Source organism: Cygnus olor, chromosome 1, assembly GCF_009769625.2.
Source record: "Cygnus olor isolate bCygOlo1 chromosome 1, bCygOlo1.pri.v2, whole genome shotgun sequence".
Classification (NCBI taxonomy): Eukaryota; Metazoa; Chordata; class Aves; order Anseriformes; family Anatidae; genus Cygnus; species Cygnus olor.
The window spans coordinates 23,127,271-23,153,159 of NC_049169.1; positions in this window are offsets into that span (position 1 = coordinate 23,127,271).

The window sequence follows — 25,889 nt, forward strand, 5'->3', positions numbered from 1 at the left end:
AGCTGGACTTTCAGTTTTCCCTAGGTAGTTCTTTTCACAATTTTTTCAAATTAATTTTACAAATGTAAAGCTCATTTCTAAAGATTGTTTTCCCTTCTCTGCCACACCAGCGTATTCAACTACAATTGCCCCAGGATGGCAGTTTTAAGTTGATTAACTCTAAGCTTTTTTTTTTTTTTTTCAGGGTGCAAATCCAAGCCTGTAAAAATATGTATGCTAGTGCAGTATTGTTTAAAATTAAGAAAAACATCAATCACATTTCTCAAAACCTGCATTTAGAAGAAGGCCATGTACAGAATGATGACCTGGTAGACATGATGACCCGTAGATTGACAGACTACAGTGATAATGTAGAGCTGAACATAAATGCTGAACTCTACAATTTAGTTTGTTCGTTTGTTTTAAATGTCACTGTCGGTTCCTTCCTCTGACCAGAAGAGCAAATGACTGCAGTCTACATATTAGAAAACGGGGAGCACCTATTGCTCAGCAGCGGTGTTTATAAAAGCTCTGAAGCTGGAAATCTAATTGCTTTAGGCTCCTAGTTAGATGCGCCTGTCAGAATAAAAGTGTTTTAAAATACTTATTGGGGGAGATGAGAAGCTTGTCCAGAGGACAGGGAATTGTTACTTAAAATATGTACTTCTCATTTTTTTATCTGGTATCAAGCTGAGACCTTCCATACTATTGTCCTCCTTTCTTTCCTGACATCATAGATACATTTAGCTGTCTTTATAGCTTTCTACTTTGCCATCTTCCTGCTGGAAAGCAGTGTCATTTGCACATTTTATCATTAGGTCTACTTGAAAATACTGCATACAGAATTAAGAGGTTTGCTCATTGAAAAATTTCAGATTTTTTTTTTCTTAATTTTTCTTTTGATATTTCGAATTCACAATGGGAGCAATGGAGGAAGGAAAGAATGGAGGGAGGAAGAAGAGGGGAGGGGGGGGGGAGGACAGAATGACAGAGGAGGGAGAAAAGAATCTCTTTCCAATACCTCATTTATATGCATTCTTTTTAGATTACAACCATTACCACTTGTCCTTTCACTACATTCCCTGATTAAGGGTCCCTCCCCATCTTTCCTGTAGGCCCCCTTTAAGTATTAGAAGGGCGCTAAATGGTCTCCCCAGAGCTTTCTTTTCTTTAGGATAAACAACCCCAACTCTCTCAGCCTATCTTCATAGGAGAGCTGCTGCAGCCCTCTGATTATCTTTGTGGCCTTTTTCTTGGCTGCTCTAAAAGGTCCATGTCTTTCTCATGCTGGGGACCCCATGACATCACTGAAGGCAACTGTTCAGACTTACGTATTTTCCGTGAAATTCAATTGTTTCTCTGGGATTCTTTTATGAATTTGCATATGGAAAATTAGTTTATTTCTCATATATCATCTCATATATCTTTTCCATTAATTTGTCTAAAACAATTATACAATTATAATATTATAATAGACAAAGCCCATCTTATCTTTTTTTTTTTTTTTTTTTTTTTTTTTGTTAGTGTAGGTGAAATAGAGGTTTCATGATTTCAGTAAAGGTGCAGATTTTCTGAATGTATTCATTGGTCAGTTCTTCTCAATGTTACATCCCTTCTCTTGCATTACAATCATGTTAACGACATTTTCAGATTCAAGATTCTACTGTATTTTTACTCTTCTTATCTACCCTGCCTAGACTAATTGGTAGTGGATGCGAGATTCTAAGAACATTCGATAAGGACATCCTGCTATCAAAGTAAGGACTTGATGCTTTTAGTATTGCTTTCGTGTCAAAAAAAAAACCCACACATGTATGATGTATTCTGTTCCATGTGCTTGCCATTTTCAAGCTCCATCAACAGACTTAATCAAATGAAGAAAAAATGTTGTTTCTTCAGTGGGATCCCAAGATGTGATCTAAAAAGACTTGTAGATCAGCTTTCTTAATGGACTTTCTTGAACAGCTTTACCCTGGTTACTGCTGAGATGATGTGTAACCAATGTGCCATGAAATTTTCTTATCACTATTTTATCTTACTGCAAGACAATTGTTGCAAGACTTGCAACTATATTTCATGTTGACTTTTACATAATATTCCATTGAAGATCTTATTTGAATTATTCTGTGTATTAATTTACTGTGATTTAAATTAGCTGTTCCATTACCGTTATCACTAGCAGAAGGAATAAATTACTTGCTACATGCCTTGGAGCTTGATAGTTATCCACAGACATCAGTATCACAAATTTGGGATCTGATAGAGATGCACATCCCTATAATGAGATCTTTCTCTGTTTCCTTTAGTATGTATCAAAATTTCTGATGGAAAACAGAATCATAGAATCATAGAATCATAGAATATCCCAAGTTGGAAGGGACCCATAAGGATCATCTAGTCCAACTCTTGACACCGCACAGGTCTGCCCAAAAGTTTAAACCATGTGACTAAGTGCACAGTCCAATCGCTTCTTAAATTCAGACAGGCTTGGTGCAGTGACTACTTCACTGGGGAGCCTGTTCCAGTGTGCAACCACCCTCCTGGTGAAGAACCTCTTCCTGATGTCTAGCCTAAACTTCCCCTGCCTCAGCTTGACACCGTTCCCACAGGTCCTGTCACTAGTGATAACGGAGAATAGGTCACCTGCCTCTCCACTCCCCCTCGCGAGGAAGTTGTAGACTGCGATGAGGTCCCCCCTCAGCCTCCTCTTCTCCAGGCTGAACAGGCCCAGTGACCTCAGCCGCTCCTCATACGTCTTCCCCTCTAGGCCCTTCACCATCTTCATTGCCCTCCTCTGGACACCCTCCAACAGTTTAATGTCCTTTTCATGCTGTGGTGCCCAGAACTGCACACAGTACTCGAGGTGAGGCCGCACCAGCGCAGAGTAGAGCGGGACAATCACTTCCCTAGACCGACTAGCAATGCCATGCTTGATGCATCCCAGGATATGGTTGGCCCTCCTGGCTTCCAGGGCACACTGCTGGCTCATTCAGCTTGCTGTCAACCACAACCCCCAGATCCCTCTTTGTGGGGCTGCTCTCCAGCGTCTCGTCGCCCAGTCTGTACATATAGCCAGGGTTGCCCCGTCCCAGGTGCAGGACCCAGCACTTGCTTTTGTTAAACTTCATGTGGTTGGTGATCGCCCAGCTCTCCAATCTGTCCAGATCTCTCTGCAAGGCCTTTCCACCCTCATCTGAGTCCACAACTCCTCCAAGTTTGGTGTCATTGGCAAATTTGCTCAAAACACCTTCTAGTGCTACATCCAAATCATTTATAAAAACATTGAAGAGGACGGGCCCTAAAATGGAGCCTTGAGGGACCCCACTATTGACCATCAGCCAGCCAGATGTGGCCCCATTTACCACAACCCTTTGAGCCCTGCCTGTCAGCCAATTGCTCACCCATTGCATGATGTTTTTGTTAAGTTGTATGCTGCACATTTTGTCCAGTAGGATCCTATGGGAAACTGTGTCAAAAGCTTTGCTGAAGTCCAAAAAGATCACATCAGCTGGTTTCCCTTGATCGACTAGATGGGTGATCTCATCATAAAAAGAAATCAAATTTGTTAGGTAGGACCTACCCCTCATGAACCCATATTGGCTGGGATCAATGACTGCATTGTCCCCCAGGTGCGCTTCAATAACTTCAAGGATCATCTTCTCCATAATTTTACCAGGCACTGACGTGAGACTGACAGGCCTGTAATTGCTAGGGTCTTCTTTCTTACCCTTCTTGAAAATTGGCACATTTGCCAGCTTCCAGTCCAATGGGACCTCTCCAGATTCCCAAGACCGTTGAAAAATTATTGAGAGAGGTCCCGCGATGACGTCAGCCAGCTCTTTAAGCACCCTGGGATGAATCCCATCCAGACCCATGGACTTGCATGGATCCAGGTGGAGCAGCAATTCCCGCACACGTTCAGGGTCAGTTGGGAGTTTGTCATTCCCACCGTTATGGTCCTCCAGCTCAGGGTGCCCTGGGTCCCGAAGCCCATCATCAGTGTTGAAGACAGAGGTGAAGAAGGCGTTAAACGTCTCTGCTTTGCCTATGTCATTGTCTGTGAGGAGACCCTCCCCATCTAGTAGCAGACCTGTGTTTTCTTTGGTTCTCCTTTTTCTGTTCACATATCTAAAAAAAACTTTTTTATTGTCTCCCACACACATGGCCAGCTTCAACTCTAGTTGGGCTTTGGCTACACGAATTTTCTCCCTACAAACACGAACAGCATCCCTGTATTCCTTCCTCGTTGCCTGACCCTCCTTCCAGCAGCCGTACACTTTCTTTTTTTGCCTAAGCTCCAGTAGAAGATCCCTGGTCAGCCAGGCCAGCCTTCTGCCCCACTTGCCTGACTTCCGATATTTTGGAATTGCCTGATCTTGTGCTTTTAGGAGGCAGTGCTTAAAGATTGACCAGCACTGATGGACGCCAATGCCTTCAAAAGCAGTTTCATAGGGGACCTTGCTGACTAGTTCCCTGAGCAGCCCGAAGTCTGCTTTCCCCACATCCAGGGCTGAAGTTTTGGTGACAGTTTTCTTTCTGTCACCATAAATTCTAAACTCAACCACTTCATGGTCACTATGACCGAGACGGGGCCGCCACGTCTCCCACAAGACCCTCTCTGTTCTCCAGCAACAGATCTAGGAGGGCACCTTTCCTAGTTGGCTCAAAAGAAAGAAAGAAAAAAAAAAAAAAAAAAAAAAAAAGCTTTTTCAGCCTTTTGTTATAAGTGAGATGCTCCAACTCCTCAGTCAACTTCATGTCTATTTTCTGGACTCTCTCCTGTAGCTCCACATCTCTCTTGTACTGAGGTGGACATAGGACTCCAGGTATGGCCTCACCAATGCTGAGTAGAGGGTAGGAATCACCTCCCTGGACCTACTGGGAGTACTTTGCCTAATGCAGCCCAGGATACTGTTAGCTTTACAGCAAGGCCACATTGCTGATTCATGAAATTCTCTGAAACACAACACCAGTTGGCAGGATCTGTCCCTTATTTACAAGCTCATCTATTCCCCAAGTACTTACGGTAGACACTGTATTAGTAATTTCTCCCATGCAAAGATGCTGGACCATACTTTATATATCAGCATTCGACTGGTTAAGCTCCCTTTCTTTCACCCTCAATTTGATGTCAGAAGGAAATATTTCCTCTTTATCAGAAGGCATAAACAGAAATCTGTAAGACAGCATCTCAAATAGGTGAACATTTGAGCCATCTACACCTGGTGAGAACTTACAGAGTCCTCAGAATGAAACCAAATTAGAATCATAGAACTGTAGAGCTTTCTAGGTTGGAAAAGATCTTCAAGATCATCATGTTCAACAATCAACCTGACCTACCAAGCCTAATCACTAAACCATGTCCCTTAGTGCTGTATCCACACGTCTTTTAAATACTTCCAGAGACGGGGGCTCCACCATTTCCCTGGGCAGCCCATTCCAGTGCTTAACCTCCCTATATGTGAAGAAATTCTTCCTAATGTCCAATCTAAATCTGGTCATCAGAGTCAGCAGACTTCTTGTAAGATGGACCCTAGAGTTCACCAAACATCCATTTTTCCGTCTAAATCTCATCCTAAATTTACAGGCTTTGTGAACTATATCACCATAGATTATATTGAAATCTTAGGCACTCACTCACAGATAGACAACTAAAATATAGACACCTGTGGCTGAATCCAGTCATTAATGCTGGAGCCATGAAAATCTTCTCCGCCAGCTATTTTGAAGAGCTAAGATCTCCGTCTATGTATTGTTACTCAAGTATAAGAGAAAAACAGATGGATAAAAAGATTTTCTCTTGAAGACATTTAATTCATGCTCCTTGTGAAACTGAAAGGTAACTTTGTTTGGGATAAAGGAATAAAAGATGACAACATAGCTTCAACCTCATATTTATTAAGAAAAATACAGATAGTAAGGGCAAAACTGCTGAATCAGACATGGGGGTCTGAAGTGTATGTTGACTGACAATAAGTCAGATTTCTATTTCTTTCTGAAATAATGTTGATTGTTTCCCTATTTGTCCATGTAACAAAGTGATGATTAAATATATATCTTGATTGCAACTCTTTTAAAGTTATATTAAATATCACCAAGACTATGGAAATATGAATCAATTAGGCTGTGAGTTGTGATAATATAGTATGGTTATTCCAGTATATGTCTTCAGATGCTGGGAAACACTAATTAATGAGAAAACTTTCAGTTATTAGATCCCAGTATGATTCTGTAAGCTTGACTGAAAGCATAACTCTCTTGTGTATCCTGAAACATTTACTTATAATATACAGAGATACAGTTATATTCATGTCAGACAGTAAAGCTAAAATTAAAATGTTTTGCTGCCATGTGAAGTACACTGGTTGAAGGATGACTATCTTCTTAGTGTTCACCTTATGAGATTCATTCTTATAGTAGTGAAAACACCATAGCTCCATTAATTTCAACAGGTCTTTACAAATTTCTTTTGTCTTTGAATGTGGTGCACATTAATAAGTCACTCGGATACAGTCATATTTGAACTTTGGAAAATTTGGGATTTGTTTTTGAGAATGCCTGTCTAGATTTTCATTTTCTGTTATGTAGTTTCCAATATTGGTATTTTTGATGTGTTACAATTAACTCTTTTAAGAGTGAAATTTTTAAAGGTGTGGTTATGCTAGTTTTTAGTACTGCAATAATGTTTATAATTAGAAGAGTATTTTATTTCTTCTCAGCATGTATTTTTTCAGAAACGTAGGAAAAAATCACTCGAGATGTATACAATATTTTTTATTCCAATTTCAAAAATGGTGTCTTGTCTAGTACCATATTATTCTGTGGATTTTTATTATTATTATTGTTATTATTATATTATTATTATTATTGGAAGCCAGTAAGTAAATCTTGACTTCAGTTTGAAATAGTCTTTTAGGTGCAACTGAAAAAGAAAGTTTGGCCCCTTATTTTCACTTATAATTAAATAGTTGTTTTTAAGGTCTCTGCATATTTCTCATCTTCCAAATCAACTTATATTGTCATTTCAGTTTCTATTAAATGTTATTTTAAGTGGGTTTCTTGTACAAGACAAGAAATAACCTATTCTATATTTCAAGATGATAGGCAGAATGAAGAAATCTTCCTGGAAACATCTCACAAATTTGTTTTGCTTTAACTTATTAGAATTAATAAATTTTTAGAAAACATTCCTTTTCCATCAAAACTGCCTCTTTTTGATTGGAAAGTGTATGCTTTGAAAGGACGCTTGAGCAGCCCTATTTAAGAACACTTAAATAAATGATGAAATTTATGTTACATGCTGAAGTGAAATTTTAAACCAGTATACAAATCATGCCCTGCTCCAGAAACAAAACAGGTATGGGTGAATTAGGAAAGAATGAAGTCAGGAGAATTACAACTGGAGAGATGCTCTATCTTTCCTAGATCAGACCTACACAACCAAACTGTCCCTGGAAAGTAGATCTGCTTCCTCCATGATAAGCATTATGTTTGATCTTTGCCCATAAAATTAATGGACAGTCTTTTTTTTTTCCTTTCATGACAAATTTGTTTTCAGTTCAAATGGAATTCAACAGCTTTAATGTTTCATATACTTTCAGTATTTTTACTATATGAAAGATTAAATGTGGGAAATTCAGACATCAGAAACCTGCCTCTTTCTCAACCTTGGACAGCCTGGAAATGGTTACTTTGTCATATATGAGTGAAAGGACTGAAAAGAAATAGAAATTGAATGAATGGCTATTATGAAAGGAAGATTTTAATAAAATGGCCAACACATGCCATTTCTATTAAGATCTGTCCTCAGCGTACTGTAAGTAAATCCCTTACAAAATGAAATCCATTTACTGATTTCCCCACAAAAAGGTCAATATGTCCTTAAGGTTTTATTTCTGCATCATGATATATAGCTAAATTGACTAATCCTTTTTTTTTTTTTTTCTTTTGCTGTTCCTCAGATATCTTTCAAAAATGTCTGAGTATTGAAAAAAATACGTTATAGGCAGTGCTTAGAGCATTTCTTTAGCTAAGGGAAACTAAATAAGAGTTAATCCTAAGGCTAAAAGAGCTCAAACCATGTACTTCGGTTTGGAGACTAATTCTGTTTTTAGCCTGGATTTTTATTTTTATTTTCTCAATCCAAAGATTGCTTAAGACAAATTGCAGAAATCAGGACCAAAATCCAAAGTTTAGAAGAGTACCCTTACAACTTGGTTATTTTAATGCTCTCTGACCCTTGGCATTGCTTCAACAGCAATTAATGTCAGAGGGCAGACCATAGCTAATGCTTTGCTATTCTTTTGAGGCAAATAGGATGTTGCTCTTCCTCAGCGAGATCTCTACAGGCAGGCTCAATAAAATTAACTTCTTCTTGCAGAATAACCAAGATGCAACAGAGATCAAGTGAGAACAGAAGCAGTTTACTGTGACCGTAGGAGAGAACACAGAGCAGCAGCAGGACAGCCTCTGCTAGTTAGGACCCTACTCTAATAGGGTAACTAAGCTTATGTACCTTTAGGCTGTGCAACCTGTTTTTCACCAAAACTGTGTGAGATAAGCAGCATATGGTCAATAACAACAACTACTGGAATTCTTTAGGTAAGGAGGCTCTAGACAGTGTATCTTTTTACAATTGACTCCTTTGTTAATTAAATTATGCTGACTGGTGAGACCATTATCTGCAAATGTTCCTTAACTAATAAAGTCTATAAAGGCATATAAGATGTTAACTGTTTTGCTTCCACAACTAGCAATTTCTATGGTTATGCTCAGAAAAGACTACTGGTAATTCAGTTTCTCTTCAGAGGACTAATACTGTCAGCGACAGGCTTTCTCTGAGCACTCCTACTGGATCTGGTGTCTGGAGAGTCTGGAGCAAGGGCACGGCTTAAAGAAGAAATCAGTACTGAGCTAGATCTGGCCACATCCAGAAGCAAAACTCTAAGTGGCTAAAAAGATTTAAATACAAAGAAATACCTAATGAAATTATTGATCACTGTGTTTGGGAAGCAGTTAGCTGAGAAGTTAATGAATTACAATTAACTGGCATCTCAGCTCCACCAGTCATTCTTTAAATATCTAAGTCAGCCCTTTGTGGGATTTCACCTTTAGTGACAAACTGACTCGGAATATTCAGTTAAATTCATCATCCAAGGGATACAATGGCTTCTGCAATTGCAGAACAGCACTTTGACAAATGATTGTAGCTTGAGGGGAGGTTGCAGAAAGTCAACTTCCTTCTCCAAAGCAGACTGGGACTCCATGTTAATGCAGCCACCGCTTACTTCAAATCTGTCTGTGCCTGTTAGATAATCTTTTCTGGCAGGGCTACTCTGGACTCAGAGGACAGACAACAAGGATATATTCTACATTTCCTTGCATCAGCCAAGCTAAACTGCTATTCTCATATTTTTATTTTTATTTTTTCCAGATAATTTTGTATCTGAAAAGATACGTTTGTATCATTACTACCTTTGGAAAAAATTTTAAATTAAAGTGATTTCCATGTTTTCTATTTGAATGGCAGAGTTTAAAACACTAATGTAAAAAGAATGTTTATTCCTCTACACTTCAAAGTTAAGAGAATCCACAGTAAAATGCAAAGTTTTCTTCTTAGCCTTAGTTACAAAACAGCCATTGCAGGACACAGAGAAGCACACGTCTTATTTTCATCTAAAAAGCAGTAGTAACCTCTTCCTCTAAATGCCAAAAAAAAAGGTTTTTTTTATAACCAATACACACAAGGTCAGAAATATCTGGAAGGTTATTGCTATCTCACTGATGGAGGTGAAAAGAATACATCAACCATGTTGTGATAAACTGACTGTTTGAAACGCACCAGAAGAGAGAGCTTTGGAGGTAAGTGTGTCTTTTGTGTAAGAATACTCCTCTGCTCCATCTGAGAAATGATCTGTGAAAGACACCCCTGTACCTTTCAAACCAAAATGTGCAGGAACTAAAAAATAAAAATCCAGAAATAACCCATAAGATTCTCTGATTCTAATAAGCTAACTGACCTATGAACTACTTCGAAAAACACAGGTCAACTCGTCTCATCTTTAATCAATCTCCCAGCCATCACAATATCAGAGTTTCTTGTAGACAACCCCAGCAACAAGCCACAATGTTATTTCTCACTAAATCCTCCTCTTATTTACTTGTTCTGCTGTTCCCATTCCTGGTAATCACTCCAAAGAGTTCCTAGCAATTGGCTATGATATGACACTCTGTTGCACTGGAAGATTATGTTCAAAGGAGTGGAAGCAATTTACATTTCCATGTCTTGTAATTCTTGATCTGTGAATGAGATACGGATGTGTCATAGCTAACACCAACCATTCTAAAGAATCTTGATGTAGTTCGTAAGTAAGCACACATTACCACATCATCTAGGGAGAATGTCACCAATGTACTAGTATATTCGGTATTGCACAGCTTCCCAGGGGAACAGCAAAAATTTGACCAAAATCACTGGAGGAATCACATAGAGTTAAAAAAATCCTGTCATAAAATTAGATCTTTAAAGTGGAAGAAGGTATTGTCAAGGACTGATTGCACTTTGCTAACCTTGACAAGGTACACTGACATACAGTAACTATGAATCAATATACACAGGTAGAATTCAAATAAAACTCGAGACTAGGAGGAAACATGACTTAAGCTTTAGGTTTGCATAAAAATAAAATGAAAATAAAAATAAAATTAAAAAAGAATTATAATGATACTGAGAGCAGTGAGCTCTCATCCCACCAAAATAAATGTTTTTGATATAAACACCTCCAAATATCCAAAATATCTCAAAATCTGCAGAAAATCCGGGTATTGGAATGGCATCCATGTTGGGTGGTGGCAGGGGAAAGCAGACAGGGACTGAAATAGTTAAATAACAGATTCACCATGGTACAGGAAATTATAAAGAAAGAAAAGGAAAGTGCCTGGAAACACCCTCTGGAGGTCCAAGACTGGCCCATCCCAATGAGCAGGAAGTCAAGCGAAGATGACAGGAGATCTGTATGGGTAAAGAAAGATCTCCTGGCAAAATTCAAACATTAAAAAAAAAAAAAATGCATGGAAGTTGAAAGCAGGGACAAGTACCTTGGGAGAAATGCAGAGACACTGTCCAAGTATAGAGAAAAGTGGTAACGAAAGTCAAAGCAAGGAAGACTGACTTGGAAGGTGGAAGATGATTAGATTAGAGAATATATGAGCAAACTGATGTAAATCCATGAAACCTCATGACATGCTCCTGTGCATGCTGAGGTAGCTTGTTGATGTCATTTTAATGACACTCTTGATCACCTTGGAAAGATCATGGTAACTGGGAGAGGTGCTTGAAGACTATAGGGAAGCAAATGTCATTCCTGTTTACAAACAGGGCAAGAAAGAGGACCCAGGGAACTACAAGCCAGTCAACCTCACCTCAGACCCTGGGAAGGTGATGGAGCGGCTAATCTTGAAAACCATTTCCTGGAACATAAAGGACAAGAAAATCTTCTGGAATAAGTCAGCATGGATTCAACAAAGGGAAGTCATTCTTGACCAACTTTATAAGCTTCTACAGTGAAATGACTGGTTTGGTAGATGAGAGAAGAGCAGTATGTATTGTCTACTTTGACCTCAGTAAGACTTTTGACACTGTCTCACATAAGATCCCCTTAGACAAACTGTTGAAGTATGGACTGAATGAGCAGACAGTAAAGTGGATTGAAAACTGGCTGAATGGATGAGCCATGATGGAAGACAGTAACTAGTGGTGTACTGCAGGGTTCTGTACTGGGTCCGGTCTTGTTTAACATCTTCTTTAATGATCTGGATGATAGGGCAGAATGTACCCTCAGCAAGTTTGTCTACAACATAAAACTGGGAGGAATGGCTGATATACCAGAGGGTCATGCTGCCATCCAGAGGGACATTAACATGCTGAAGGAATGGTCTGATAGTGACTTTGTGAAGTTAAGCAAGGGAAAGTTCAAAGTCCTGCAGCTGGGGAGGAACAACCCCATGTACATGCTGGAGACCAGATGGAAATCAGCTGGAAATCAGCTTTGTCGAAAACATCTGGGAGTCATTGTGGGCACCAAGCTGAACAAAAGCCAGCAATGTGCCCTTGCCACAAAGAAGACTAAGGTACCTTGGGCTGAATTAAGAGGAGTATTGCCAACAGTTCAAGAGTGGTGAGCCTTACTCTCTACTCTGCACTGGTGATGCCACACCTGGAGTACTGTGTCCAGTTATAGGCTCCCCAGTACAATGGAGATGTGAAGCTACTGGAGAGAGTCCAGCAAAGGGACATGAAGATGACTGACGAGCTGGAGCATCTCATGTATACGGAAGGGCTGAGAGAACAGGGACTGTTTTATCCTGGAGAGGCAAAGGTTTGGGGATGGGAAGTGTCTGAATGTATACAAGTATACTGAAGGGAGCATGCAATGAAGACAGAGATGGGCTGTTTTCAGTGGTGCCCAGTGACAGGACAAGAGGTAATGGAAACAAATTGAAAAAGAAGTTTCTGTCCGAATTTAAGGACCCCCTCCCCTCTTTTTTTTTTTTTTTTTTCCTGTAAGTGTAATTGAGCATTGAAAGAGATTGGATTGCTCAGAGAGGTTGTGGAGTTTCTGTTCTCTGAGATTCAATAACTGTCTGCACATGGTCCTGGGCAACGTGCTCTAGGTGGTCCTCTGAGCAAGAATGTTGGGCAAGATGACCTGTAGAGGTCTGTCCAACCTCAACTATTCTGTAATTTTAGTTGTATCTATGATGTTCATGGTCTTTTTTTTTTTTTTTCCCCTAACAGCTCTCCTGGTGTTCCACCACAGGATTGCATGACAAGAAAGAAATTAATCACAACACAGAGTAGCAAATGTTTGCTTTAATCAATTTAGACCTTCACAGAAAAAAAAATAAAAAAATAAAAAAATTGCATTGAACTGATAACATTTGACTGAGGTAAACCCACACTATTGAGATTTTTACTGCGATTACAAGGAATTGTTATACTGAGCTTCTATCGTATCATCTTGTGACAATGCAGACTGAGAGCACAACAGACAAGTAAGAAGCAATATAAAAAAATGACAATTCTATTGACAAAAAAAAAAATAGCCAATTCAGTCACTGAACAGAAAAAAATATTATAATCTGAAAACGTGTTGAGGACTATCAGTCTGCTATTTTCATGACAAAAGGAAAAATTGCCTTATATATCAAAACTGCTTGGTAAACAGAAAAAAAAAAAAAAAAAAAAAAAAGGAAATTTTGTATGTTCTTGGACCACTAATGACAATTGGGGCTTTCCTGGTATGCTTTCAGTGCCATCACATACATGAGCAGGTATTTGTGATATATATATATATATATATATATATATATATATTTGTGTGTGTGCTGCAGAAGGATACAATATTATATAAACTTTATTGTGGTAGAGATCTATATATCTGTTTCATATCTGAATAGGTTAATATTTATATTCTATGTTGTATTTATTATTTATATTTTAGATATAAAAGCTAAAAAATGTAAATCACTAAACCATACTTTGTAATCCTTTTCCCTTTGTTATTGCTGACTTCACTATGGGTAATATACTTTCAAACTGGCAATGCTAAAGATTTCAGAAGTCTAATTGGAAATAATCAATACTTCTTAAACAACATCTTTCCTACTTCCACTGAACACAGTGCACACAATAGCAAGACCACAAAAGATTTCTACAAGCAAACTGAATGAACTGAGACATATAAACAAAGGACTGTTTTTGTTGTTGTTTTGTTTTGTTTTGTTTTGTTTTTGTTATTTGCTAAGAAAAGCTAGTGAGTAATAATTGATATTGTTTTTCAATTTATCAGATGAAGAACTGACAAAAAAATTGGTATCATCTTTGCATATGATGAATTCTTCTGTCTATATTACATAACTTTTAAGAAGTGAAACTCACAACACACAGAAGAGATATAGCCAAGAACTTACTCAAAGGAGGGGAGAAGAGGACAGGAGGCAAAATTCAAATAATATGTCTCACAATTGGTGGGGGTCTTCTCCAATTTTTCCTGATTTTACACTCACTTTTCCTATTTTATTGAATAGATGATTGCTCATTGAGGTTCATTTAAGATCCCATTTTACTGGGACCCACTGCTGCTTCATTTTTGGCTGAAGTAGAGTATTACAAGGATTTTCAAACAGTGTCTTAGGTTATCACAGGTATCTGTGTGGCACATCTGAGTTTGGAGAATTAAGACCAAAGGTCTTAACAACCTATATCAGCCAGAAGTACAAGGTTAGCTGTCAAAATGCAGCTGACTTTTGTTCATTCAGCTTTACATGAAGTACATAAGGACAGATTTCACCCCTTTAAATGTAGAATTGTCTCATTAACTTTAACAAGGTTATTTCAGGAGTGTCAGCCTTGAGCAATGAAATATAGCTATATGAAGGTTTGTTCACTTTACTGTCTCATTTGAAGATGCCCAACTATTATCATACTAACATAAAATACAATCAGAAATATCTTTCTATTCTGTTATACAGGGGAACCAGTCTGAGTTGCATAAGTAAATATCAGCAAATATCAAAGTACTCATTCTATTGCACCATAAATTTTGCTAAAAATTATTTTTAAAAAAAAAAATACCATAATTTGTCATTAGCATTGCTTTGATACAACTGCATTGACCGAAGATCGTAATTCTCTACAAAAATAGGGATTAGGTCTATTTAATTAACCCAACAATATTCACACTCTTATTTAAGTTTAAATTAAAATTTTTAGCCCTAAAAAGCATTAAGGGTAATCTTAAGACTTCTTTGAAATGTAAAGAACATAAAGCTTCCCAAAGGTAGGGCATATCAGGGCCCTTAGGACACAAGTGTCCAAAATGACCCTGCCCTGTCTCTCCTGGGCCTCCCCAGGTCCTGCCCATGGCCCAGAACTACATTTCAGCCCAGACTGGGGCCATCAGCCCCTCACCATAAACTCACCTAACAATGAAGGCTGGGGCTGCCCCTAGCTGCTCCCTAGCATGACCTGCTACTTGGATCCCATGGGGAGCCCAAGGGGACTGGTAACTCCTGGTGCCCCAGCTGCACTCTGAGAGATTATGACATGAATGCAGCGTTCTTGTTTACCAAATAATGAAATATTAGAGCGATGATGCATTCCAGTAGATGTTCTTTTTAAAACAAACCTTACACAGAGTTTAGTGTGTTGATAAACTCCTGGAGTTTATTGCCACAGGAGGCAGATACCTTCAGCCATCTCAGAAGGGATTCAGCAAATTCATACACAAGTCATTAAACAAATATGAATGAAATTAAGTGGAATTGTGTCCATTAGCATCCCTAATTACTAACACCTCCCCTGGACTGTGCGGTATGGTGGAAATGAATCACAGAAAGTAGACAGAACAACAAAGAAAGCTTCTCCTCTTCTCTGCTAATGAGGCTGCCAGGCAGAAGGGGAGATAGTACAAATGAAAGAGTTAACTCACAAAATGTGAGCAGAAGAAAATTCCATGATTTTTTACTGCTAGGAAACTGCTTTGTTCCTGGTGGAAAGTGAGAGGAAAGATGTTTGCTAGTGATAAAAGACTGAGTATGGAGAAAAGAAAAGAAAAATAAACAGATACCCAGATGCACAAAATTCTCAGACTTGCTAGCATGTATGAGTGGTTTCTGGTATTTCTAAAGAATCCAGTTTAATCTATGGGCTTCTGCAGAGGTGATATTATCATTTGGGATCATGCAAGACTGGGTTTGCTATGCAAGAATTCAACTCCTGGGGAAGGCGCTGTATCAGACCTATGCACTGCTTCACTCATGTTTGATACCCCCAGAGGACACTTAGATCTTTGCTTCAGCACAACGGTCAATGAGAAAATCTGATACAAGTTGGACAAGGGGTGGATATTGTCCTGGTTTTGGCTAGATAGAGTTAATTTTCTTTGTAGAAGCTGGTATGGTGCTGTGTTTTGGATTTAGGATGAGAATAATTCTGACAACACACCAATGTTTTAGTTGTTGCAGAGCAGTGCTTACATAGAGCTGACTTTTCAGCTTCTTGTGCTGCCCTGACAGCGAGGAGGCTGGGGGTGCACAAGGAGCTGGGAGGGGACACAGCCAGGACAGCTGACCCAGACTGGCCAACAGGGTATACCATACCATATGGGATCGTTCTGAACAAAAAAACTGTGGGGATGGGGGAGAGGGAAAAGATGGGGGCTGCTACTGTTCAGGGACAGACTGGGCATCCGTCAGCAGGTGATGAGTGATTGAGTTGTATATCACTTGTTTTTTGACAATATTACATTATTCTAAGATTATTATTATTATTATTATTATTATTATTATTCCCTTCCTTCTCTGTCCTAATAAACTGTCTTTATCTCAACCCACAAGCTTTACCTATTTTCCCAGTTCCCCATCCCACTGGGGGGAGTGAGTGAATCAATGGCTGTGTGGTGCTTAGCTGTCTGCCAGGTTAAAAAATACAACAGAAAGTTCATGCACATTTTTAAGGAGTTCTGTCAAAAGTGATTCAGCAACATCTTTGTACTCCCTTCTCCTGCACTATCCAGAGAGTGACTACCTGATCATTGTACCAACACTGACCAAACTGAACTCTCAAGCCTCAGCTCCTAGCATACATTATTGTTTTGGTCTATAAATATCACAGAATACGTATGTGATTCAGCAGCCTCTTTGAGACTTTTATACCAGCCAGCGTGTTCTTATCAAAGGCAGTAGAAACACAGACACAATCTCTCTTCAATGATGTTTATCACAAATGTTTCCATATAAAGACTAAATAAAAAATTAATTTCCAGTCTTTTTGAATACAACAATCCACTTGGGGATTCAAAAGGATTCACTACTGCCTCTTGCAATATGCTTCTACCAGAATACTCACACCCAGTGAGAAATATGTTTTCATCATTCACCTTAATTAGCAATTACGATTGATTATCATTGAGTACAATGACCTTCTGCATAGAGGAAACAAAAAGCCCAGATGGTCAGGTGGAATGAAGAATTAACCAGAACAAGATGCTCATTCAGGGGCATTGATGTAAGTGAAAGACACAGGCAGAGACTATTACCTTACTTAAAAGCACAGTCTAGGGAATTGTTTGAGACTTCATGTACTCTTACAACATGGTATTCAAGACTTCTATAGAATACATTTTCATGACAACTTTTGAAAATTCCTTGTGAAATTATGTCTTTGTTCCTGAACTCACAGGGCATTAATTGCAGTCCTAGAGGATTTCTTATAAAGTTTGGTATGACGTCCTTAAATGGACTTTTTTTTTTTTTTTCTCTGCAAGCTCTTACTGCACTGGGAGTACTAACACTTGAAATGACAGCATTTGTTTAGCCTGCCTTTCCTGTCTTGGCAATTGCCAAGTGCCAACAAAGCACAATTTATTAAATTCTCTTATGAAAGAAACTATATCCTCCCTTCAGAGAATAATTCCAACTTTCCTTTTGAAAGCATTTATGCTAACTGTACTTCAAATAAAGGTATTTACAAAGCCATTTTGTGTTGTCTATAATTCAAGTATCTGCTGTTAAACCAATTGCTTCCCAAAGCACACCACAAATGTTTATGTTTTAAGAATAAATGCATGAAGACAAAGGAAAAAAGAAATATGAATTTGATTTATTGCTGTTACTGTTTAACTGGTTCATTGTTATTTTCTTGTCATTTACCTTCTGACTACTAGTCTCTCACTGTGATGATAAACTAGAAAAAGAAGGGAAATAGCTTACCCCTCAAAGGAATAGCAGAATAAAAAGTTTTCTGGAGACAAAAGACTCTAGTCATGCAATTATCTGTCTTTAAAATCAGTTCACACATGATATAATACAGTTTTCATTAATTCCACTTTCATAAATAGTTGATAGGCTATCAATAAATGACTGGTGGCATGCTAAGCACTTTACTGATATGACTGTAATAAATATTATACATTGTTATTAGAATATCAGCCAAGCCCTATCTGGATAGTTAGCATAAGTAACAGGACCTCACTACTATTTATTCACCACTGACTAATAATTTAGATTTCTTGATGATTTTGCTCTTTTAAATTCACATATAAATGTCCAAAAATATAAGTATAAATAGTCGAAGGTGTGACATATACCCAGGTGAGAAAAAACAAATTATGTGTTTCTTCAGGCAAATGTGTTTGTTTGTTTGTTTGTTTTTTCTTATTCAGCAACAAAAGAGTTTTGATTATGAGACCGGGAATTAAGACATCATCTACAGAAACAGTGTACAGATGGTTTTCAGCTGAGACTTCTTGGAGAATATTCTTGTCCTTTTGTTACAGAGGAATCAAGTCAGGCTGTGAAATAAGTATTTTTTATGCTACCTGCTGTAATAATTAATGAATTGCTTTAAATTATTTCTGACCTACACACCCTTTTGTTATAGGTGTCTATTACGTATGGTGGAAGACAAGGATGAAAACAAAGGTGCCTCTGCAATGTAGGTGAGAGACTGCAAGGAGGTGAAATAGTCTTAGAAAAATGGGTTTCCAGTTAATACCCAGCAATTTGGGTACACATACTGACCATATTTGGACTTCACTTGGGAAGTCAAGATGGGTGCACAGTAGTATTCTTTTCTAGTTTTCATCTTGTCTGATAAACGGCATCAAGTGTCAGGTCCCTTCATCTGCACACTTCAGAAGCTGGGAATGCAGGGTTTGTGACAAAGCACAACTGCACAACAGTTTAAGTTCATCTAAAAGAAACTAAAAGCATATCAGAAAACCTTTTCCCTTTTAATGCTTTTTTTGACCTTAGCAGGAATACTTTCTTAGTGCGCTCTTTTTTTTTTTTTTTAATCAACTACTTATTTATTCATTACTTTCTATTTAGCCGCTGTTAGTGGCATATAAAATCATCCATACATTCAAAAATATGTTCTTAGACTAATAAGTACCTCTCTATGGAGATGACATACTGTTAACCAATGTACCATGGAATTCTTACTAATAATCTGTACAGTTTGAAGAAAAAGTTTCTTCTCCCTTGGAATTTTTAACTCTCTGGTATGACCTACAATGTGTTTTTATACCTTTTTCACAGCTCTTTGGTGGTGGAACATTGCTTACAGCTTCACACAATGATTCTGTAACATAAACTCATTATATTTCAGCAAACCTCCAAATCTTGAAAAAATATTGGAAATATGCAAGGCCACAAATTACTACTCTAGATATCATCACCAGTGCCCTGCTGAGAACAAAAACGTGGAAAGGCTACTCCTTATGCAGAAAAATTTAAAGGGATAGAGGGTCCCCTCCACTATTGCTAAGCTTTCCACAAATAGCCCCCCTTAAGGTGTGATACCTCTCAACCTGCTCTCAGTTTAATCATGTAAATTTCATTTATTCCTTTGAATCAAACCCAAGTATTTTCATTGAATATAAGGGGAGAAAAGAATATTACCGTAGAAATCAAGAGTTAGGTCAGACTCCTATCCAGAAAGACATAAAAGTTTTAAGTGTTTTTACCCATGCAGTTTGGAATTTAGAGGTTAATGTCCCTGTAATGGACTATTTAAAGAAAACACAGAGTATTTGGCCACTCTGGGTCCTGTGATTTGTGTATCTTACGAGGAAACAGACTCATATTATGTTTTGCAAATCTAGCTGACTAAATCAACTAGCAAACAGGGAAAAACAATCTGCTAAAAAGAATGTCTTAGGCCTTGTATTGAGCACACTATACCACAAATGATTGAAATTCAGCACACACAAAAATTGACCTGAAGTGTCACATACTTTTATTCCCTGTGCAGCTGTTCTACTAGCAGGACAAATATCACAAACAAATAATGAAACAAAAACAATTTCTAAGCTTGTCAATTTGACATAAAAGTTTTACTGCCCATTATAATGCTGATGTGCAGATTTTAATTCAACTATCATGTTAGTTATACATTACATTTTAATGACCAATCCATATATATGTAGGAGATAATATATACAGCTACATATATTCAGGTTGTGCTTTTCTGATGCAAAAGGTTCAGCAGCAGTATTGGCTTGATGGTGGGCATCCACCTGTTTCCAAGCCCTCCTCACAAAGCACCTTCTTTGCAGCTGTACTTCCATAGCTGTGAATGGGCTCAGGGCTGCTTCAGCTGAAGAAGAACCTGCCAAAAAAATGGAAACGTTTTAAATCTAAACCCAGATCATGTTCTGAAAACAGTGATATCATGGCAATAAAAGGACACAGGATGATGGTAAGTGGAGCATCCTAAACTGTCATCACCCTCATGCTGGAGTGCAGAGCCACAACCTGTGCTCTAGGGCTGAAGACTGAACAGGGCGCAGTGGAAATGACACAGCAGGAATCCCTTAGGTCATTTAAGTGACTTTAGCACAGAATTATCAGAAAATCTGTTCTTGAGTTGACAAATCTCTCCCAACTAAGTTTTAATGAAAACTGACATTTTCCTGTGAAAACAAATATATAAATAAATAAAAGTTTCAGATTATGACAAATCACCATTTCTGCAGGAAACTCTATATTGTTAAAAAAAAAAAAAAAAATCTTCCTAACTGTAACCATAACATATTTGGAGGCTGTTATTCACTAAGAATGGTCTTGAATATCATTGTCCTTCAACAGGCCTCCCTGCCAATGTGAAGCACTTTTAGAATACTGTATGTCTGATTCATCAGAGAACACACAGAACATTTTGTCTCTAAAATAAAATTTAAAAAAATGCAAAGAGTATTTACTTTCTTCAGTGGACTATATTTGCTATGTTCTGATGAAATGTCATTCTTTTATAGTTGTTCAGTGTTAACTGCTAATGAGGCAGTGAGGGATTTTTTTCACTTTATTTTTATCTTGTATCTCAGTCATGTCCTTTGTGCATTGCCTGTGTCACCTGTCCCTCTTCCCCACAGTCCTTTCTGTACATTACGAACACAAACACCCATATGTATAGAATCATCGGATCATAGAATCATTAAGGTTGGACAAGACTTCCAAAATCATCTGGTCCAACTGTCCCCCTACCACCAGTATCACCCACTAAACCATGTCCTTAAGCACCACGTCCAACCTTTCCTTAAACACCCCCAGGGACAGTGACTACTTTGGCCTTCTACATGCGTTCTTTTTTTTCTCTTTCTTCCTCTCTTGCCTACCTATATGTTATTAGCTGTACATGACTTTGAAATATTATCATTATCATAACAACATCTCTTAAGTGCTACGCTTATTATCTCTGCAAGAAAAAATATGTTCCTTTTTATGAAAGGGTATCCTAATTTGTTTGCTGTTCCTTACCAACACTCATTCTTTTCTCTTGAAACTGGAGAATCTTAAATCAGTCATTTTCTGCAGTTGTCGACTCGCAGTTGTTTTGCAGAGATGTTACCTTTCAAATTCTCTTTAAAATATTGTCCTATTGCTAGCCCTAAAAATCACATTTGGTTCACTATATTAAACGATCTCCTCTCATTCTGTGATTATACCTGCTTGCTGCAAAATGCGACTTTGAGGCATCTTGTTAACCTGAAGGGCTTGTCTACTTGCATCTATGTACAGGATTGTGTCTGGGATACTAGGGCAGACCTTGTCCCCAGAGGGGGTAAAGGTGTTGTGCAATTATTGTTTTGTCATTTTACTGTTTGCACTGCAGAAAATCATCAGACGTGATTTATTAGAGAGGAGCTGTCAGGTTTAGTGAATGTATGTGGGTGTTGAAAATTGTGCATTTTGCGGCCAGGCAAATAGCAAGGATTTTATCTCAGCTATGATTATATAAAATATCAATAATAAGTCTGGGAATGTTCATTATCCAAACAGATGCTTAAATGCTATCAATGTCCTAAAGTGAACTGCTATTTTTGTGAATTATATTGAATTATTGAGATTCTGTAACAATCTGGTGAAAAATGTATTGCATATATTTGCAATGATTTAGTGTACTGTGTAACACAAAAAAAAAATGCATTTCCTTACAGAAAAAATATTTTCCTTACAGAAAAAATCTGTAACAGTTACAATAAAAATATAAGTATGTCACAGACTACAAAGCAAAGATATAGTAGTCGACTTTCATAACGAACGCTAGAAAAAACAAAATGAACTGGCTTTGGAATATTCACAGTGTTGTGAAGAAAATTTAATGGGCCACTGCAATAGACAAGACCAAACATTGCATCTTTCTGCTCCTGTGACGTGTAGACACAGACAAGTTAAGATTTTCATTTAGATTTAGCCAGCATTTCAAACAGTAAACATTGTAAATGTGCTAGTGTGATAAACTTGCACTTGTCACCATGATAGCAAGGCTTCTCTTACTCTGTTGATGTAAATATTGTTGTTCATTTTACTGGCTCCAAAGTTCTACTTTTCAACATTTTTCTCTTTTCTTTGTTACTAGGCAACCAAAGCAATGCTGTTTCATATTAAGAGAGCAGCTTATCAGAAATAAAAGCTTTCACTCTGATATTATAACAAGTAATATATAAATGAACATTTTCAAAATGAAGAAAATATGAATTTTGAACCTGTTGTATACAATGAGAAAATTATATCTAAGACTTTTGGCTAGCCTCAAAATTGAGGTCACCAAGTTACAACTTTTGGGTCACTGCCAAAGTATCAGCTGGTTTTGAGGGGAGCAGTCCTGGGCCAGCTGTAAGAACTTCAGGAAAAAAAATCATGCATTTGAAAGAGTATTGTCATGAAAATCAGGTGAGTACAAGAGCTGGTCATCATCCTCAAGTATGAGCTAAATGTATTCAAGGTAAAAGGAAATATTATTTCTTCTTAACACATTAAGTGTTTGCTGGCATTAGGTTGTTGAGGAGTTCTGGCTGCTTTTGTTATAAAAGCATCTAATTTTATGACTGTTTTTTATATGGTAAGTCATAAAACTTAGAGTGAAGGAGAAAAGTATAAGTATAGAGAATATCATTGGAGAAAACATTAAAATATAGGATGAATGGGAGACAGAAACAGCATTTTTAGTTTCACCTCAAAATGCAGGATCGTTTAGATACCGTACTTGAGTGAATGCAGCAGAGAGCCTAAAAGTTTGTCTCTGTAATAGTGCTGCAGGCCTGTAATACAATGCATCAGGCTAGTTATTTTACACCTAAGATATAAATCATGATGTTATTCACTCAGCCTTTATTCTTCTGAAAATGCGCTTAAGTGATACTTAAGCCAGCCTGAGCTGAGAATCAACACATTCTAAGTGCTCTATAAAACACTGCCATAATGCTAGCTTCACTAATTTATGTCACCTAATTGTGGGGAGAAGCCCCTATATAGCCCATTGTTCAACTGTACAGACACACTCTACAATGAGCAATGCAAATGAAACTAGTTTGCACAGTGGACTTAGATCAAAAAAATCAAGGCTAGATTAAATCTACCCAAACTGAAAATACAGCATCGGAAAGATCTATCAGGCCAAGTTCTCACATCCAAAATGCAGGAACATTTATCTTGTAGGAGACAGCATCAATTGCATTATGAGCCTGTTCTTTTCCCTTTGGCATGGAAAAAGGCATCTTGCCCTCACCCCTCCATGGAGGCCCTCCATGGTCTATGGAGAAATGACATGCTACTGGTTAGATGGGCAGGATTGCTGCATTCTTTTTTTTAATTTGTAAGTGTTCCAGGCAGGATGTCTTACCTTTTTCTTTTTCCTGAAACCACATTCCATTCATAGTTTATAATCCTTTCATACATGTTTTATTGTGGCTAAATCTGCTATTAACCAATCAACCCACAGAATTGTAAAATATGTGAATATAAATTTGTTGGTGAATATGAAAGCTCATATGCAGCTGTTTGAGGGAAATCTGTGCGTTGAAATCTAGTAACAGTGTCTTCTTTCTTCCAAAGACATCAGTGAAATTGCTAAAATCAATGAGCTGAATGAATCCATATTTGCTAATTTCTTGTTTAATTGCATACCCTCATTAAAGTCAAATTCAAGTGCTTTTTTCAACAATATAAGAATCTTTCCCCATTATTTTCTTTGGCTAAAGAACAGGAAAAAAAGATTGCCAAACAAAAATTAGCATAGTGCTAAGAAAGAGAGATTTTTTAATTTTTTTTTTACTTTTCAGAATATCATTTTTGTATGTCTTGTTTCACTGAATGTGAGTAATAGTATCTCATAAATAATCTTGAAAAATAACACAGCAGTCCCTGAACTTCCTATTCTTAGGAATTTTGGAGGGATTCACATAAAAAATATTAATTGGGAAAATCCATAATTGTACTGGAAGCATTTGTGCTAGTAAAAATGCCTTTGATCTGTAAGAAACACAGAGCTTGTTAAAGCAGACAAGCTTCTAGCAATCTTCCATCTATATCTGATGAAACAATCTGTTAATGCCTCCCTGAGAATTTAAATAACTGAAAATCTGGGTGACACTATATCTTGAATATCTGTTTGTGCTGCTTGGAAACGTCTGAGAAAGAAGAAACTCAACTTACAGACTGAAGAGAGGGGCTGTGACTACTGCTGATGAATCTAAACAAGTGACTATCAGAAAGCTCAGAGAAAACCAGAGCGACATGAGATAATGTAGATCTTAGAGGAAACAGAGATAGAACTCCCTGGGTCACAAACTGTCTGCAAGAAGATTTTGATTCCTGAACAAAGAAAGATACTGTTTCCTGGTCTTTATTGTTACCATACTGAGTAAGATAGGACTTTGTTCATATTCTTTTGTCATCACAAAGAAATGCCAAGCAACAAATATCTGACTCTGTTATTTCCTTGCCCTCTTCAACAAACACAGCAGTAAAGATCTAAATAATGACCAGGCACACACACACACACACACACACACAAAAGAAAAAAAAGCAAATCAACAATTACATAAAATTATTTAAAAGGACTTGCAGAGAATTCAAGATATAATCCTAACAAGAAATGTTATCCTTCACATTTGTGAGGGAGGGAGTTTGAGTGTTATTATTGGGAGTGCTAGGAAGAACCATGGAAAATAATTATGTGAAAATATGGCTTTAAGAAATGTAAGGAACAATACAGAGATATAAAATTTAAGGAAAAGTAAGGAAGGCTAATGTCCTGGTTGCAGCTGGGATAGAGTTAATTTTTCTCCCTAGTAGCTGGTATGGTGCTGTATTGGATTTTTGATGAAAGTAGTGGTGATAACACAACAATGTTTTAACCGTTGCAGAGCAGTGCTTGCAACTTTTCAGATTCTTATGCTGCCCTGCCAGCAAGGAGACTAGAGGAGCACAAATTGGGAGGGGACAGGACCAGGACAGCTGACCCAGACTGGCCAACAGGGTATACTGTACCATATGGCCTCATGCTGAACAATAAAATCAGGGGAGTTGCTAGGGGAGTGCTGCCACTGCTTGGGGACGGGATGGGCATCAGCCAGAAAAAGGTGAGCAATTTATTTATTCTTTTTATTGTTGTTGCTGTTTATTATTTTCTTTCCCTAACTTTTTTTTTTCTCTTTTTTTTCCCGCTCATTTAACTATCTTTATCTCAACCCATGAGTTCTTGCACTTTTCAATTCTCTCCCCCATCCCACTGTTGGGTGTGAGTGAATCACTGTGTGGTGCTTAGCCGCCTGCTGGGTTAAACCACCACAGTTAACATGTTAATTTGGGCTTGATTTTAATTGTTACCTTTATGTAAGAGCAAAACCCTGTTTCTTGCACACCAGTTAGGAAAAATTGCCTTATTTCATTGATGCTAACAGCAAAGAACTGGACTGGAATCTTAGAGAGAGGTAGAAACACTGAACCAGGAAGAACCAAGGAATAATGCTACTTATCCTCTAGAAATTATGGCCTGCCCTGAATGAAGATTTTTTGTCCACTTTGATTTTTGAGGGTAGAGGGACACAGAGAAGGAAGATTCC